General features: G+C 47.6%; 1 long non-coding RNA gene across 1 annotated transcript; it reads right to left on the bottom strand.

Moving 5' to 3' along the window:
- Nucleotides 1-1571: 1571 nt before the first annotated feature.
- On the bottom strand, nt 1572-2653 carry LOC132675031 (uncharacterized). Its single transcript, XR_009608672.3, has 3 exons — nt 2385-2653; nt 2061-2217; nt 1572-1966 (listed from the first exon to the last, which is right to left on the bottom strand). It is a non-coding gene; the product is annotated as an uncharacterized LOC132675031 (long non-coding RNA).
- Nucleotides 2654-6061: the final 3408 nt, after the last annotated feature.

Below are 6061 nucleotides of genomic sequence, written 5' to 3'. Positions count from 1 at the left end.
ATCAGGGGCGCCTGGGTGGCGCAGTTGGTTGGGCGTCCGACTTCAGCCAGGTCACGATCTCGCGATCCGTGAGTTCGAGCCCCGCGTCAGGCTCTGGGCTGATGGCTCAGAGCTTGGAGCCTGTTTCCGATTCTGTGTCTCCCTCTCTCTCTGCCCCTCCCCCGTTCATGCTCTGTCTCTCTCTGTCCCAAAAATAAATAAAAAACGTTGAAAAAAAATAAAAATAAAAAAAAAAATAAAAAATAAAAAGTATAATCAGTCAATCAATCAATCAGGTAATTACTAATTTGTCTGTATTTTTACCTGCATCATGATAATGTAAGCTCCAAGAGGGTCCAGATCAGGACCTGATATATAGTAAGGGCTCTATAAACTGGTAAATAAAGCTTTGGGCAAATGTTTGTATCCCTAGTTTTTAGCAGTGCCTGGCTCATAGGGGGCCCTCGGTAAATATCCATGAGAGAAACCTTGACTGAACAACAGTGACTTCCTGAAAACACACCTGTCACAGGTTGGGGTGGAGCAGAGCAGGGTCAGGGTGCCAGATAATCCCGCAGTGCCCCAGGTGGACAGACAACCCACCATGAACTCTGCTGGTTTCCATGGGATTACACCTGAAGGGTCATGTCAGTGGAGGAGAGACTTAGGGAGAGAGAGATCAAATTCTTTACAAAGGAAGGTAAAGAGGGGCTGGATTTTAAAGGGCCTTGACAAAGAGTAGGAACCATTAAAGGCACCACAGAGGATTCACAGGGTCAAGGAACCATTCTGGGAGATTCAGCCGGCAGAAAAATATAGGAAGGATTGCAAGGAAAAAGCTGAAATCATGGAGGGAAATTAGCAAAGATTATTTTTTGCCCATTTGTTTGTTCAGTCATTCAACCAGGAAGCATACATGGAGAGCAGACATGTTCTGGGTCCTGTGCTAGACCCCAGAGATGAACAGATGGTAAGATTGGCCTCTACAGTGGTCCTGGAGCATGAGCGAGGGGGCTTGGGGAAACAGGAAGGGAAGACCCGAGAGATGTTTTGAAGACAAGAACACCAGCCCTCCCTGTTGGCTGAATGACCAGCCCTAGGAGGGAAAAGCAGTCATGGTTCCATAAACTCTGTTGCCTACGGCTCAGTGACGGTGCTGCTGTCAGAGACAAGGGAAGTGGGAGGCACCTGGGTGTGATGGGGAGAGGGCAGGCTGGGGCCTCCATGCTTGTGACCGTGGCTCTTTGGAATGGCCAGTTACGGACACCCAGCACCGAACCGGGGCTGAAGTCCACGCGAGACGCCGAGGCTGGAGATGTGGTTCCAGGCATCATCTTCAAAGACGGGAAGGATGACTTCTCATGACATCAGGTTTGTGCGGACCAGCAGGCTCAGGCCTGTGAAACGCTGTGTAATCTGCAAGGTCTGAGTACAGCAGTATGCAGTGGGGGTTGTGAAAGAAGCGGGGAGATTTGCTGGGGTAAAGGTCAGAGGGAGCTCTGAGGAAACCCCACAAAGCAGAGGGTGCCCTGGAGCTTGGCTGTCTACAGAAGGTTGGGGAAAGAGCCCTGTGAAGAACAGAGCAAGAATCGTACGGTTTTCCCCTCCTCCTGCCTTTAATTATTTAATTGCCCAAATAATCATGTTCATTGCAGAAAATTAGAAAATGCAAAGAAGCAAAGCCATGAAAAAAAAGCCGTCCCTAATCCCCCCACGCTGAGATAACCCCTGTTAATATGGTTGTGCTGATTTGCCCAGGCGTCGTAACAGCCTCTTCCATCCTGGCTTGGAATCCAGCCTGGAGACTCTGAAGAAAGAAATGACAGCCAAGAGGTCGACTCCAACAGGCTCACACTCTGGGCTGCGTGCTCTTTTCTTCTCACCGAATCTCTCCTCGCGGTTGGAGTGGAAGGACTCGGGCCATGATCCTGTGTAGATCTGGACCCTCCCCAGGAACCTGGGGACTGAACAGGCATTTGGGAAGGTGCTGCAGAGAAACGGCAAGAAGAAAGCTGAGAACTGACGCATCCTGAGGCTTCCAGTCTCCAGCATGACATCTGTCCCTGAAAGAGGTGTTTTACCAGGATGCTTGCAGAGTCACCTGTAGACACGCTCTAGCAGCTAGAGGCCAGCTCAGTAGGATACACCCACTTCTCCTGCAGTTAGAGTAGTGATTGTGCTGGGCGTGTGCAGCACCTCCTCCGGGACCCTTAAAGAATTCAGTCTTCCAGGAAAAATCTGGAAACAATTCAAAATCACCACGGAAACATGACTGTGACATCAATTGTGTGCCAGAGTGCCCGTGTGGCATGGTGTTTCTGAGGGCTGACCCTCGGGCCACACTGCCTGGGTTTGAATCCTGACTCTGCCATTTATTAGCAGGTGCTTTCGGGTAAGTTACTTACCCCCTCTCTGCCAGTTTCCTCATTTGTAATGAGAGCGCTGTCCTCCTACTTCATAGGGTTGTTGTGAGGACAGCTTGGGTTAATTCAGGTGAAAGTACTCGGTAACCACTCTACAAATGTTAACTATTAATTCGAGCAGGGGCATTCAGAGCACGCTGCATGGTGGGGTCAAGTCTGGAGGGCTTCCTGCGGAAGGCACCAGGTTTCTATGGGCTGAGCAGTCAGGGAGGGAAGGAATTCAAATGTGCCTGCTGGGCTGGATGGAACACGGTGTGACCAGAAAATCCGTCCATTCTGCTTTTATGCAACTGGCCGGTCCGAGTCCTGCTTTGTTCCGTCATGACCCGCGGTGAGCCTGAAGAGTGGGAAGGTCTGCGTGCCCAGGGCTGAGCAAGGCTGCCGAGCGCGTTTCTGCAGTACATTGCGTGAGTAGGGTTGCTGCGTGGCACCGTGCAGGGTTAGGAGCTCTGGAGGACCCTCCTGGGCCGGGCCTGCTCCCAGACATGTGGTTCCCCAGCACCTGGCACCTGCCTGGGTGTGTCTTGTCCTGTGTCCAGGGAGATGTCACTTTAAAAAATAGAGTATCTTTTGCTCTGGTTATACAAGTCATAAACATTTCTTGTAGGACACATCCGGAGAAGATGCTTTACATTTCTTATAATTCCATTACCCTGAAGTCAACTAATGTTTTATATTTTTTATGCATAACTTTTCTCTCTTCCGTGTGTCTCGCTCTACGTGTATATGTACTTTTTTCTATCACAAATAGGATCATCCAGTGGATACTGTTGTGCAATGTGATTTATTCAATTGTCTTCAACGTTCTTTTCATGTCATTAAATATTCTTCCATGATGTAATTTACAGTGTTATTGTTCAACTATGCCATAAATTGTTTAACCTATCTCTTCTGGTTGAAAATTTAGATCCTTTTCAATGATTTTTTTTTTTCATCTCATAAGCAATGCTCCCATGCATAAGTTTATACATAAATCTTTCACATACTCATGCTTACTTCCTTAGGATCATTTCCACGGGCTGGGTTAATAGGTATGCGTATTTTAAGGCCTTGGAAGCCTACTGCAAGGGCTCCCCTGATGACACCCCATGGTCCTGAGAAGACCCAGCCATACCACTTGCAGGGAGCTGGGGAGATGCCACCAAGCACCTTACAAACTCCCCCAAAGCTGAAGGAAAGTGGCTTTCAGAATGTAGCAGAAAGTGGTGTCAGTTGATGTGCAATTAAAAAATTTAGCTGCCCCTTGGAGAGCCGGAATTGATGGAACCTGCCCAGAATTGATGGAACCCAGAAGCCCGGCGGAGGTGAGTGCAGTTCCTCAAAGAGGAAGGACTCAGAAAGGACAGACTTCCCAGCTACAAAACCTGCCTGTAGCTTTCAAGGGAGGCCCAGATGTGCCCACGCCTCTGGACTGTGGTCTGTCTATCCCACCAGACTGAGCTCCCCAAGGGCAGGGTTGTGTCTGTTCCCCGCTGCTCGCCCACCCCCAGCCCAGGGACTGGTAAATATTTGTTGAACTGACATGACAAACTCTACCCCAACTCACAGCCTCTGCACTTCCTTGTCCTGCATTTTCAGGTCAAGGTCAAGGCTGTTGGCACCTTAACGGCCAGCAAAGCCTACATGAAAGCATGTTTTCTGGAGGGCACTTGAGCAATGTATACCAAAGGCCTTAAAATATGCATACCTTTCGACCAGCAATTTCACCTGTAGGAATACCCTAAAGTAATCCAAGCCCCTCCCCCCCCCCAACCGCCTGCCTTTCCCATCAATTTCCCATTGATTCTCTTTATCCCCCTTCACTCACTCCACTTCTCCGTTTGCATCCTGGGCTCCTTGGCATCTGTGCCATTGGGAGGAAGCATTTCCTGCCCCATGACCCTCACTCCCCTCCTCCTCAAGACAGTAAAACACTACCTCCTCTAGCGCACCTGCCCTGACCTGCCGCGGGACATCTTCTCCACTGTGTTAGAGTGAGTTTCATGCATGACTTATTTGAACTTCGAGACCACACTCTATTGGAGGGTAAGCAGGCAGAATCCGCACCTAATTTATCTTTATCCTCCTCTGCACCTGGCCGATCACAGTACCAACATCAGGCTCAGAAAGTCTGACAGAAGGGTGGCCTTGGGAACAGAATGTTCTCTGCATGTCCAGCAGTGCTGGGCAGCTGCACCCTTCTGCCCGCTGATGTCGGCACGTTGGCATCGGGCACCAGCCCTGGAAACGTGTGCTCTTCATAGGAGCTGCGGACGTTTCAAACCCATTTTCTAGGTTCTCAATCTAAAATGTAGTTGAGCTGGGAATGCAAACTGATGCAGCCACTCTAGAAAACAGTACGGAGGGTCTTCAAAAAATTAAAAATAGAGCTACCCTACGACCCAGCAATTGCACTACTAGGCATTTATCTAGGGGGTACAGGTGTGCTGTTTCAAAGGGACACATGCACCCCCATGTTTATAGCAGCACTATCAACAATAGCCAAAGTAGGAAAGAGCCCAAATGTCCATCGATGGATGAATAGATAAAGATGTGGTTTATATATACAATGGAGTATTGCTTGGCAATCAAAAAGAATGAAATCTTGCCATTTGCAACTACGTGGATGGAACTGGAGGGGATTATGCTAAGTGAAATTAGTCAGAGAAAGACAAAAATCATATGACTTCACTCATACGAGGACTCTAAGAGACAAAACAGATGAACATAAGGGAAGGGAAGCAAAAATAATATAAAAACAAGGAAGGGGACAAAACAGAAGAGACTCTTAAATACAGAGAACAGAGCGTTGCTGGAGGGTTTGTGGGAGGGGGGATGGGCTAAATGGGTGAGAGGCTTAAGGAATCTACTCCTGAAATCATTGTTGCACCATGTGCTAGCTAAGTTAGATGTAAATTATAAAAAATAAATCATTAGATTAAAATTTTTTAAATAAAATAAAATTAAAATTTAGTTGAGCAAATGGAAGCTGGAGGGGGTGAGGGACCTCGGCCAAAGGCACACAAATGGCGTAGACCCGGTGTCATCAGATTTTAAGTTTGACGCTCATTTCCTGAGCCAAGCTGCTTCATATTTATATTGTGATACAAATACGATTATTTCTAATAGCAAAGAGTGCCTTTCTTAACCATCAAGCATACAGGAATTTAAATATGTGCCAAGAGTTCTCCTGGTAAATTGCAGGGGAGGATTTAATGAGCTGAAATTTGATTCAGAAGTGCCAGCACCATGAAATGGGTTTTTTTTTTTTTGTTTTTTTTTGTTTTTTTTTTTTTCAGATAAGAAGCCACTGTCATGACACTTCCCCAAGACTGGAAGGACAGCAGGCCCTGGCATCCTCTGTTCCCCATCTCAAAAAGCAGCCCCTTATACTAATACAAACTGAATTTTTACTGGTAGTACAGTTGATTACTGACGTAAATTTGCAAGGGAGAGAGAGTTACTGAGATACTTAACCCACGCAGTGCCAGGAGCGTGGAGAAAGCCCCCAAGATGTCAGCTTCAAGGTGGGTAACTGCAAGGTGGGCAACACCATTCCGATGTTGAGAATGAGAAAGTTGAGGCTCAGAGAGGTTAATCAACCTGCTCAAAGTCGCCCAGCAGAGCTCCGATTCTAGTCGTGATCAGTCTGAGTAGTCAGGGTTCTTTTCCCTGCCAGG

The sequence above is a fragment of the Panthera onca genome, chromosome A2 (genome assembly GCF_046562875.1).
Source record: "Panthera onca isolate mPanOnc1 chromosome A2, mPanOnc1 haplotype 2, whole genome shotgun sequence".
Classification (NCBI taxonomy): domain Eukaryota; kingdom Metazoa; phylum Chordata; class Mammalia; order Carnivora; family Felidae; genus Panthera; species Panthera onca.
The sequence above is the reverse complement of the archived record's forward strand: the minus strand, read 5'-3'. Positions and strand labels throughout refer to the sequence as shown.